Source organism: Nelumbo nucifera, chromosome 1 (genome assembly GCF_055504915.1).
Source record: "Nelumbo nucifera cultivar China Antique chromosome 1, China Antique-T2T, whole genome shotgun sequence".
Lineage (NCBI taxonomy): Eukaryota > Viridiplantae > Streptophyta > Magnoliopsida > Proteales > Nelumbonaceae > Nelumbo > Nelumbo nucifera.
Genome location: NC_142649.1, coordinates 69785785 through 69798800, shown reverse-complemented (window position 1 = coordinate 69798800; position 13016 = coordinate 69785785). Strand labels below are relative to the sequence as shown.

At 43.6% G+C, this 13016-nt stretch overlaps 1 pseudogene across 1 annotated transcript; it reads right to left on the bottom strand.

The window, feature by feature from the left end:
* Positions 1–10818: 10818 nt before the first annotated feature.
* Positions 10819–12275, bottom strand: LOC104594042 (mitogen-activated protein kinase kinase kinase 18 pseudogene; annotated as a pseudogene). The gene has a single exon (XR_016085203.1). The product of XR_016085203.1 is annotated as a mitogen-activated protein kinase kinase kinase 18 pseudogene (transcript).
* Positions 12276–13016: the final 741 nt, after the last annotated feature.

The window sequence follows — 13016 nt, the reverse complement described above, 5'->3', positions numbered from 1 at the left end:
TCCCACTGCTCCTGAGCTCTCCTCATCAAGAACTACTTCCTGACGATGGGTGTCCAAGATGTAATCTGTTTCCAAGAATTGTGCATTTCGGCTGCAGAACACTTTCTGCTCACTTGGGTCATAGAACAGGTAACCCACAGAGCCTTTTGGGTAACCTACAAATAGGCAACGACTGGTCTTGGATTCCAACTTGTCTGCACTGGTTCTTTTAACGTGTGCTGGACAACCCCAAATCTTCAAATGTCTGACACTTGGTTTCTTTCCGATCCAAAGTTCAAATGGAGTGTTCATAACCGATTTGGTTGGAACCCGATTCAAAACGTAGATCGCAGTCTCTAATGCATAGCCCCAAAAGGATGTGAGTAACTCTAAGTGTATGAGAAGTGACTGGACCACATCTAATAAGGTCCTATTCCTCCTCTCTGAAACACTGTTAAGTTGTAGTGTAGCAGGAGGAGCCAATTGTGATACTATCCCATTGTCCTTTAAATAGTCCCTGAATTCGTCAGAGAGATACTCGCCACCTCGATCTGATCGAAGGGCTTTAATTTCTCTCCCTAACTGTTTCTCGACCTCTTGTCTAAACTCTTTGAACTTTTCAAATGATTCAGACTTGTGTCTCATTAGGTACACGTAACCATATCGTGAAAAATCATCTATAAAGGTGATGAAATACACGTGTTGATTCCGTGTCCTAACACTCAGGGGACCACATACATCAGTATGTATAAGGTCAAGTGTGCCTGTACATCTTTCAGGCTTACCGTTAAATGGCCATTTGGTCACCTTACCTTGTAGGCAAGGCTCATAGGTGGGAAGATCTTCTACTGTTAGAAAATTCAAAGGACCATCATTTACCAACCTTGTGATTCGGTCAACACCGATATGGCCAAGTCGGTAATGCCACAGGCACGTAGGATTAATTGTATCACGTACTCTTTTCTTGGGGATTTCAATCGACGCAGTTTTGGATATGTTAGTTTCTAGAGAAAGATGTAGAACATAGAGATCGTTCTTCAGTTCCCCGTATGCGATGAATCTGTTATTTCTTTTAATAGTAATCGTATTACTGTAAAAGACAGAATAACCATCTGCACACAGTTTTGAGACAGAAATCAAATTTCTTCTTAAATTTTGTACATAAAGACAATCTTTCAGTACAATAACTCCTCTAAAAATTAACTCCACGGTTCCTATGGCCGCGGCTGCAACAGTTGCAGTAGTCCCCAAGTAGAGCGTGACTTCTCCTTCACTTAGCCTTCTGCTTACCTTGAACCCCTGCAGTGAGTTACACGCATGAGTTGAAGCCTCAGAGTCAATACACCAGGACGTAGAACCTACCAATAGATTGGTTTCTATAACACAAGATTCGAAATTACCTTTCTTGGATTCCAGGTAGGTAGGGCAGTTCCTTTTCCAGTGGCCGGTCTTCTTGCAGAAGTGACAGGCATCCGATGCTTTGTCTTTCTTCTGTTTCTTGGGTTTGGCAGCTTTCTTCTGGGGCTTTCTCTTTGCCTTCCTTTTCTTGCCCGATTTTCCAGTTTCAACAAGCATGGCAATGGGATCATCCTTTTTAATCAATTCTTCGGTTGTCTGCAACATATTACTGAGTTCCTGCAAACTGACGTTCAGCTTGTTCATGTTGTAGTTCATTATGAATGGATTAAAGGATGGAGGCAAGGAGTTGAGAATAGCATCGAGTTCGTTGATATAACCCATCTTCCGAAGACAATGGTCGTGAACTTGTTGGCCCTTGGACATCTACGTGGTCATGAACTGTTTCAAGACCTTCTGCCGAGTAGAACGATTCTGCTCTTCGTACATTCTCTTGAGACTGTCCAATACGTCCTTGGCAAGTTCGATCTGATCGAATTGCCTCTGAATTGGGTTGTCCAAGGAGGCAATGATATAGCAACGGGTAAGGGAGTTTTTCTCCTCCCATTCTTGGTATTCTCTTCTCTGGGCCTCAGAAGCCCTATCTCCCGGACGGTCCGGGGCAGGATTCTTGGCTACCTTATCCAATTTTTCAGAGGTTAAGACCAACATAAGGTTCTTGTACCAGTCAGCGTAGTTTGGGCCCTTCAGCTTGTTGTCATCAAGCAGCTTTGCAAATTGTCAGTTTGCCATTTTCTGATAAAAGAGAAAACCTCAGTCCACAACCTAATTTGATTCATGTTCATTACATAGATATGGATTTTAATCTACGTTTCGTTCCTATTTATTCATCTCTGAGATTTTCCTCCTCACTCAGTGACGGAGACTGCAAGTTGTCTCTGTAAATGTGAGAAATCACATAGGGTGCATGAAGCCAACTGTTTCAGCTGCATAACCCCACCACCTTTCTGTGAAGGATCATATCCACTCATCATATGAGTTTTCCCTTTGCCCTCTGTTAGACAAGGTTCATAGCCATTTTCAGGTAAACCTTTATGTCTAGTGAGTGCTTATCTATCATATTCGTGAACGCCAAGGTACCGTGAGAGAGTTCCCATTTTCTGGTGAAGCCCCTCCCACATCGGTCTATGACGCCCCTATCATCTTATGAAACACTCAGACAAGTCCAACAGTAAATGGATAGCCCATTTTCTGGTGCGTTTCCTCATTACTGAATGACCCATCCTCATGCTAATGATGGAAGGCCTTTAGAGAGTTCATCATATGAATTTCCCTATCACATGCACTCATATTAGCTGGAGGGAACAGTAAATTACGCCCTAGTTTGATCTAGGTCAAACCCAAGTGGCTCTCACTGACTTTCATGAAGTCAGATTTCGGTGGGCCCAAATCGGCTAGGTCCCGCACGTAACCTCTCCAAGAGGTGTGGGGCCCACCACTGAGGAAGGTCATCCAATGACCAAAAGGGACACCATGGCAATGATGTGCATTCAGCCATGGTGTGCGCAAAAGCCACTATCGATTGAGCATGGGCCAAGCACTTATGGCCCATGTACGTAGCACATCACACATTCATACATCACATGCAAAGATAAATAGATCCAATCAATTACTTATCTATAAAGCCCATTTGAAGCCCATTTTGAATCCATAATATTAACCATTAATATTATCTAGGTATATGGGCTGAATTAGGGTTGATTGGTTCAGCCCATATAGCTTTATGTGTTAAGTGGGCTTTTACCAGTTTTAACTATTTAAAATTGGGCCTTTACAGGTTTGGCCGAATTAAATATTTAATTAATTATCAATCCTCAGGCCCATTAGTGGGAAAATTAGGGCTGACTTTCAGCCTTGATCAAACCCTAGATTTGGTCCAAACAATTTTGAACCAATCTTGGTTCGAATGGGTCTAGGGTTTGATCTTTATTTAAATCTTTAATTCAAGAAAATAATCTGAAATTAAATACTGATAAAAGAACAATCAAGAATCAGTCTATTAGGGTTGTTCGCACAATCCTTCCTGCAAAACAGAGGTTAGATCACAGGTTTGCAGTTTCATATACTGCAAATCGCAAATTGCAATTCTCCCATCTGCAAAATCTCCTTCTTTGCGCCGCCAACTTCGATCCAAAATAAAATAAATAGAAATCCTAATTTCTATTAATAACATCAAATCGAATACCTATACATTTAATCTAAAAAAAAATTATTTTATAGACCAAATGTAAAAAAATAATCCATAAACTGCAAAATCGCAGTCCCTTATGCAAATCAAAAATTCGATCTCCTCTTGTACGAACAGCCCATAAATCAAGAAAATCATAAAAAACAATTCTAAACAATAATTAGATTTATTTTAAAATAATTTCATATTATTCGCCCATAAAGTTTGGGACAATTTCCCAAAAAAACTTTATCTGCACAAATTGGGTAGAACGCCTTCTGCTCATTTGCGCAGGTTCAGATCTAAAACAAATTGGTTCAAGATTTGAACCTGTCTCAGATACCACTGAAGGGATGAGAGATCCATCATATGGTCGCCCAAATCTTGCGGAATAAAGGGGTGAATTTCAAAAATTTTTCTCTCCCTTCAATTGGGAATCGCAATCCCTATTTAGAAAATCATATTTTCAAGGATCAATCTTGAACCATAAACTGAACCAGATCTTAACCAAAAGGAGTGGGAGAGAGGTATACCTGATACAGAGAAATATTATCTCTCAATGGAGGTGTTCACGCCCAAGGAAGGATCCAAAGACTGCTCCCACTGAAGATGGCACAGTGCAGGATGGAGCAGAATCAACAGCGTTCTCCAAAAACCTGATCCTTCGCAAGAATAGTTGGATGGCATGTGAGCACTGCTTCCAATCAGTCCTTTCACAAATGGCTGCTATCAAGATCGAATCTTGATCTCTCCTACAAAGTTGGAGATCGAACTGGAGGTCTGGCGGTGGCAGGAAGGAGGCGACAAGAAAGAACTTCGCATAGATTGCAGAAATTCTTTTCCTATGTTTTCAGCTCTCAAGACTAGAGATCTTGGTGTGTCTCTCTCTAAAGGTTGCCGCCCCTTACTTCTTTTGTAACCCTAAAGGGTTACTCCCTAATCCAATTAGGAGTTGTTGATCCAAATCACATTTGGATCAAACATCCCTTTAGGTGATAAGGATGAACCCTTATCTTATCTGTAGATTAGATCAGTCCTCTCCTAATCCTATTAAGAAGCTCCTAGATCTAAATCTTATTTAGATCTTGGACTCTCTGAATGGATAGGGTCAAGGCCCAATCCCATTAACAAATCTAATCCCAGATCCGCCCCTCATTTAAACTGATCAAATCAACCCAGTTTGAAATGGGCTTTAGGCCCATTAAGGTTGTGTGCTCACTAAGCCTTCCAAACTGCTGCCCAGTTGGTCTTCCTTGTATGGCGTGGGACCCAAACATTGATCTACACATCAGCCACATGGGTTTGGTCCAGCCTTTGTTACAAGGCCTGGCCGAATACATTACTATGGATAGTACACCCCCTAAAACCCATCAGATGGGCTCTATGGGCCCAACACTTACCCTAAGTGGTCCCTGGGCCAAGCCACCTTGTAACACTCAGGGACTGTGGGCAGATGCAAGATTAGCCCATCAGATATTACCCTCAATGGTCTTACACTCAACCTCTCAGCCCATAATGATCAAACACTGCCCGACAAGAGAGGACCTCTCCCTCGGCTGCAAGGAACAGTGTTTCACTCTCTACTCATATGGATCCCGGGAATTAAAACCTTTTGCAAACATTTTAGAAACCATAATATATATACTTTTATATCTCATATAAAATATATTTTGCAAACAAATCTCAATGATTGAAATCGGCTGCCGACAATCTAGGTTTCCATTAGAGAGAGTGCATCCCCGATCATTACCTTTGTCCGACAAAGGGGCTGATCCTGTCACTATGATCACCCACTCAGATGAATTCTCAAACTGTCTCAACATACCCAGGTTTTGACCCCCGCTAAGGATCTCACTGATTGGTACATCAAAGACAGCCCAATCCGACACCCAGTGTAGTATCATAATCGAGTCTAGGGGTCGGGTATAACTTTCCAGTTTTGCCCATTAATCTCCAAGGTCCAGGGCAATACTGGAAATCTGGTTCGGTTCAAAGATTCAATTAATCCTACACTGTACGTGCCTAGGGTCTAACCCTGGCAGCTGAGACAGGCCACCCCAACCGACTTGGTGGCACAACAGTGTCAGCCTTATCTGGATAGGTCTCCCCAGGCCGACCCACCGGCTGTGAACATTCTAAACTAACACGAGTCTCATTAAGTGTCTAATTTAAGGGTATTACACAGAAACATACCAAGGGAACATGAATCAAATATGTATTTTTATTCATTTACAATAAACTCATAATGTACATCATTCTGATTGAAGCTAAGGGCATACAAAACTGTCCAACACATTTCAAGTGGGGTTACGTACCTGCAATTTGCCCCAAATAATCTTAGTGTCAACGTCAACAAGGTCGACCTCTTTAAAGACTCGAACATCCTCAAGGAGGAGGATCCCCTTTCCCATCCGAAGGGTGACTAAGGGGTCGTGAATCTGATGGGTGATCGAAACACCCGCATTAGGGATGAACGGTGGATCTTGCGAGTTGGAGGCACCAGCTACATGCTCAATGGCAACGACGTGGGGCAAGTGAGCTGCTGGACTCAGGATGACATGAGATGGATCAACATACATAGGGTCTCCTCCCTCCTTGAGATTGACCACCTCGTGCTCCTGTCCAATCAACCTATCTACGGCTAACCCTTGTTCCATCACCGATGAACAAGCTAAGGAGTCACCAGCCCTTCTCTTCTTTTTGGAAGGCCTCTTAGTAGCAGCCAGAACGGATGAAGTGCTCGACATATTTGCAATAGAAAAGCAAAGAGTTAGCCAAGGAAATGAAGCATATCAGAGCACAAAAGTAACCAAGAACAATAAGGCCGACCTACCTACGAGGCTCTGACCAACCTAGATAAACATCAGCTTGGCCAAGAAATCGTAGATCATTAACCACCAAGCTACAAGGAGTTGAACCTTGTTGCACAATGCCTCATCGAACTCTATCTTAGGAACCTTTTTTGGCTCAGCTTTCAAGTGATGCCCATAGGCCAGCCTTTCTCTTGAGACAAGAAGTACCTCGTCTTCCAGCGCTTCACCTTGGTCAGGAAGCCACCTAGGAGATTACAACCAAGTCGGTAGCTTAAATAGTAATAGTAGGGCTCGTTGGGAGCTCTCTTTATCTAACAAAGTCCTAAGAAGATTCGTATGTCCAAGGGGAAGTCGAGGAGGTGACAAAGCGAGATGGTCCCTATGGTGGTCCTAACAGAGTTTGGGTGAAGCTGACTTAAGGAGATGTTGTAGTGCGTAAGAATCTCATAGATGAAAGGATGAAGGGGAAATTGAAGGCCGACAATCAGAACCTCCTTAAAGACACAGACTTTGACCCGACCATGACCCTAGGGATACTGGTTCTGGGCTAGATGCAGCTAAATGTATTTGGAATTTGGAAAGTCGAGATCAAACCTATGATCTCCTCTCCACTCAGCTCGGTAGCTCCTTTCGTCTTTGATTCACGTTGAGAGGTTGAAGCCCCTGTTTGGGACCCCCATTGCTCTTGAAAAGAGGTACCCACTTCGGCTCAGGCAAATTGGTAGTATTCCTTCTCTGACTCGCTTGAAAACATAATTTAGGCAAGAGGAAAGGACTCACCAACACCCTAAGGAAAGCGATCAACCTCGCCTAGCCGAACTGAAATCAACCTCATCGCAGATCTTGCTTCCTTCAAACTCTCTGAACTCTAGTTCTACTCCTCCGTAAAAGGCTCAAAAATAGTGTGAATAGGACCCTTTAAGGGCCCCCTATTTATAGGCAAGGGATGTGAACAACCAACGACCAATATGCGTTCGATTTGACGATTCATAGCTCTATTTGAAATTTGAATCTACTGCGACCTGTGCATGCCAAGCCTGACAATTGGATCGACCCAGGCGAGCAGATCGAGCTGACTCAAACCGACCGGTCACTTCGGGCCAAAGACCCACATCGAGTTACTCCCTTTGCCCAACTGACCTCGATTCGGGAGTTAGGGGCAATTGATGAGGCGTGATTTGGCCCTTCAATGACATCGTGACACGTAAGACCCCGGAACCGTCACATAACACCTCATCACCATGTAGGCAAAGACTTCAGAAAGCACCTCGAGCACACCTCGTCTGCCTTAACCGTCCCGGCACCACCTCGGCAGGACCGACCTGAGGATACCTCGACAAGGTCAAGTCGGTGTGAGAGGCGACCTTCCTCCGCCAACTTGACAGAAGCTCGGTTGGCGACCTACATGACATGGCGACTGACCTCCCTTGTGTGTGGGCTATCGTCTATGAATCCTTCGAGATCACGTCGCCTCATTGGGCGGAGCCGACTCCTACCCCATTCGCTTTGGAGGCAACTGGATAAGCTCTATCACTTTACACAGAAGCTGTCTCCAAGTGTGAAACCGCCTCTCAGCGAGGCGAGCTGGTAAGCTGCGTCCTCCCAGAGATCTCGGACACGCTATGTGAAATCTACAACAACCTACGCTTATATAAAGATATTCCATTTATCAGAGAAGGTACGCACGATTTAGCACTCTTCGCTAACTTAAGCATCAAAGTTCCCACCCCGGGTACTTTGACTACAGTCTTCTTGCAACTCAGTCAACTGACCTCATTAGCCCAACGTCCGAGCTATCCTCTAGCAGGGAGCACCAAAGTGCACCATCATTTTCCATGGTTGCAAACTGGGTTACTGGAGAAATTGGGCCAGCGGTTGCAAATTGTGTAAATTATGACAGCTGGGAAATTTTGGGCTAGTGGCTCCGAGCACTGAAATGGATGGGGTGGCTCCGATGGCTTCTTGATCTTGTAAGAGGCTTTACAGACTTTGAGGGGGGTTGGGCGGGGGCCCTGGTGTTCCCTCCAGTGAGAGGACTTTCCGATGGAGGATTTAGAGAACTCCATAACCAGAAAATCAAAGAGGGAGAGAGCAGGCGTTGAGCGAAGGTGGTGTTGTTTTGACATTTCCAAAATTAAAGAGGAAGACAATGAACATCATCTTCTATTAAAGGGTAGTTTTGACATTTCCAAAATTAACTTATGGACCGTTAATGGCAGGGACCTATTAGACACATTCTGAAAGTTCGGATACTACAAAGACACATTTTGAATTAAGTTTGGGGATTGACTTGAGACAACCCCTAAAGCTCAGGGTAATAATCAGGAATTTTCCCAAAAAAATTAAAACCTTGCTTTGGAAAAAAATTTACAAAAAAAGCAAAAAAAAAATCATTAATCTAAATTGGTTTAACACTTAATTGATATCTATTTAAATTGAAATGAAAATAAATATATTTAAGAACATATATACAAATAATATTTTAAAATGTTTAAAATATTGTAGCCCATGTTGGGTCGAGGTGGGGGCTTCATCCCAATCCCTAATGGGTATTTTAATTCATCCCAATCCCATCTTGGAATGGCAACGGGGTGGGTTCAAGGCAAAGACTATATTCCCCGTTCTCGACCTCGACACCTACCAGGGATAATGATTATCCTCCATCCCTGATCCCCAACGAAGACAGGTTCCCTATAGGGATTCGAATCCTTACAACTTTTTAATTAATAATATTTTAAAAAAAAATAAAATAAATTTACTTAAAATAAACAAATATTATATATATACAAGGATTTCACCCCCCCACCCCATCAAGGCAATCTCCATCTCCGACCCCATCGGGTAGGCGAGGCTGATACCCAGGATGGGGAAAATTGCCACCCCTATCCCCTTTCCCTTTCCAACTAGAGCAGTGTCCATCTCCAATCCGATTTGGTCGGGAAAGGCCGAAGGGTGGGGTGGGGGCTGGGGAGGTATTTGTGTTGGTTAGCAAGGTAGGAAGTGTCTATTATGTAAGCAATAACGATGTAGAGGAGTGCCTCACGTGTAACTATAATTACATCATATTCGGTACGGGAATAATATCATTAATATCTGCTCTGTTTGTTACACCTAACTATGATTAGCAAGCTATATATAACATCAACAAGATCTCCAAACAACGTACCTAAGAAATTGGTTGAAGCACCTTTGTCAATAATCTCGCATCCTCACCCTTACGCCTTACGGGTGGGGTCCTAATGTCCTATCCATCAACGACGGCATTTAATAGCTTAAAGAAATAAGAAGTGATCCTTGTTGTCCTCGTTTCATTCACTCTTTATCTTCCGTCGTCTTTCCTTTGGTTCTTTCTCTAGAGTACATAATAACTAGACAGGGCAATCTTTTTTAGTAGGTAGAACGTAGAAAACATTGGCTTAAATAAGCCTCATCTACTGGCAGGCTCTAGCTGTTCAATTTCGCACAATCGCACCTTCCTTGAACGAACGAAGCTTCGTCGGTCATGGAAACATCTAAAATAAAATCCTTATACGTACACGCCAGGCACACCGCAAGCTGAATGGGTTGACGAGAATTGACCATACCCACACCACACGCCCCGAATCCAGTCTTTTATGTTCACACTAGACGACTTTGAGTTTTCTTTTGTTTCACAAAGTCGTCGCGCCCTTCGCGTCAGATGACAGAAATCCGTTTTCCCACTATCAGCGGTCAACGTTTCCCTGCCGATCCCATTTTATTTTGGTTCTTCTGATCATACACAGAAAAAGTCCAGATCCAGATCCATCCAGTGTCTGGAATTTCTGCATTTCTGGCTGCACTTCTCCGGCTAGGCTCTCCCCCCTCCCTACAGGCTACAGGCTACATCAAATAAAAAAAGGGAAAGAAATTTGAAAAAGTCAATGAACCAGGTGGAATAGATTCAGGGCCTTTGATAGTTGATACTTGATACCGTGAAGGATTCCGACCCGACCCTAACTGTCCTCCTTATTTCCACACGTGTAATAGATCGTCGGCGTTGGACCCACCTTGTTTTGTGAATTGTGATGGGTCCCATAAACTCACCTTAGCTGGCCCACGCCCAACTCATAAACTCACTCGGTTGCTTCATTGCTTGTCCTTTCAAGTTTCAATCCAAATTCCAAAATTCCTAATTAGAAATTACCTACTCCCATCGCCAGAAACAGAACCTAAAAATCTCTCATCATCTCGACGTAAGGAATCTCAGAGGTTGACTTGCCACCGACGACGTTCAAAGTCACCGCCGGGGCTCCCTCGCTGTTTGTGGTAGGCTGCTAGCTGCTTCAACAAGAAGCAATATTATTTATTAAACCACGATGATTTCAGGAATCAGGACCTAATGACAAGATGAGATGAGACCGGCTTACTACTTTACTTGCCTAAATATTAAAAAAAAACAAAATAAAAGTGAGACTGTGAAAGAGAGATCGGAGTTTGGTTTTATTTTATTTCATTTCCAAAGAGAATTGGGAATAAAGAGAGAATGAATTATTTTTATGTCTTTCATAATTGAGATTGCTTCTAGACAAAACATTCACTTTATTACATTTACAGGCCTGAACAGAGCCTCTCCTACCACTAACTACTCTGCAACAACTATCATTAACCGAGTAATTCAAGGAATCTCCATTCACGACAAGGCTTCCATTAAAATTAAGCCCCTCCTCCTTACTGATTTCAACTGTAAATGGCCCACCACTCGTTGTTGGTTCATCGGCAGGGATCATGTTCTGCTCTCGTCTCAAGGAATTCCCCTCTTCTTCTTCTCCATCGTTGCTGTTATTGGTGCTGCTTCTCACGGTGACCCAATTCTCGTCCCAGGTCCAATCGGGCAGCCTTGGAGACGACGATGAAATGCCCCCACATAACCGCCGGATCCTTTCGGCCGGAGAATTCAAAGAATTGAAATTTATATGTGTTTCCGATTCCTCAAGTGAGTCCCAGAAGCCTTGATCCAATATACTCGTGGGAGAATCCGAATCAGCGCCCTGGATTTGCTTGAAATGAGAATTGGATTCACCCAGAAATGGATGCTTAAGAAGCTGTGCAGTCGTCCACCTCTCTTTTGGATTCCTCATTAGACACTTGCTCAAGAAATCCCTTGCTTGCTCGGACAAGCAATTCGGCAACTCTGGCGTATCTTTGGAAAACGCAATTCGGTAAAGGGCAGAAACGGGGTCGGCAACTTCCGGCCACGGGGGACGGCCGGTGGCCATCTCAATCACTGTACATCCAACAGACCACACATCGGCAGGGATCCCCTGTTCATCCCCACGAGCGACTTCAGGCGCCATGAAGACCGGGGTTCCTGCAAATGGCGTTACCTCGTCGACCCATCTGGCGCACCCCAAGTCGGCAATTTTAGCTCCATCCTTCCCAATTAGGACATTCCGACCCTTAATGTCACAATGTACTATACCATTGGTGTGAAGGTAATGCAACCCACGAAGAATTTCACGGCAATGAGATCGAATTGCAGACTCATCGAGCTGACCACCTTGCTTCTGAATTGCGTCCGTTAAGGTGCCACCGGGTACATACTCCATGAACAAATTGTAGACAAGCTGACCATTCTCGGAGGTGACATCGCATCCTTTGTAGCCAACCACTTGAGAACACCCAATACAAGACAGAATCCTCTGCTCCCTCTTCAAACATTCAGATCGTGAGAGCTGAATCGACTTAACAGCAAAAGCCTCGCCGGACTGGACAGCTGAAGCTAGCGAAACCGTGGCCGACGACCCACGGCCGAGGGTCCGGCCTCTGATCCAGTCCATGAGGTAGGAAGGAGCAGGGAAGTAAAGCAAGCGAAGGAGATTTTGAGTTGGATTTGAGTTTTGGGTTTGTTTGGTTGGTTGGAGTGGGTATATATACATATGGAGGAGGGTGTGGTTTGAACTTTGAAAGGTAAGAGGTTACTATTCACATAAATTATTTATATATTTACACCGTCCTTTATTATCATAGGTTTGGTTGGTTAGTTGAATATAAAAGGAGGGCCTTCCTTTCTCTTGTGTTGTTGTTGTTTCAAGAAATGCCCATCGTTTTCTTCTCTTTACTCTGTTTGTCCATCTCTCCGTCATCACCTTCTGACGAATCCTTTAACGTGAGTGAGCCACGTGGCAAAATGAAATGGTGATACCAAACACATGATGACACGTGAGCAGGTGTCAAGATTTCTACGGCTGATATACGAATGCATGCTTCCCAGTTCTCACACCATATAAATATAAAAATGGACGAAATTGAGTTTCTAGATTAATTGTTGGTTTGGTAATTAACCTCAGACGGTAATGGAATATTGGATGTGGATATTCTTCCTTTTAGTTATAGGTGCAGGTGCTGGCTGCACCCCCTCAGCCGTGGACTTTGAAGTTTGAAACAGAGAGGGTGGAGTGGTGCAACAAACAAAGTTGAATTTGGGCGTATTTTGCCGAGTCATTAGATGAGGAAAAGTATAAGCTAGTCGTCCACCTTGATAATAAATAGTAAATGTTCCCGGCGGGTGCTATAAATAATTAAAGTTGAACAAATTTCCAAGTCTCCAGCGGGTCCAATTTCCCAATTAATCAATGTATAAAGCTACTAGCTCTTAGCCATCCGATCAAACGGGAATAAGA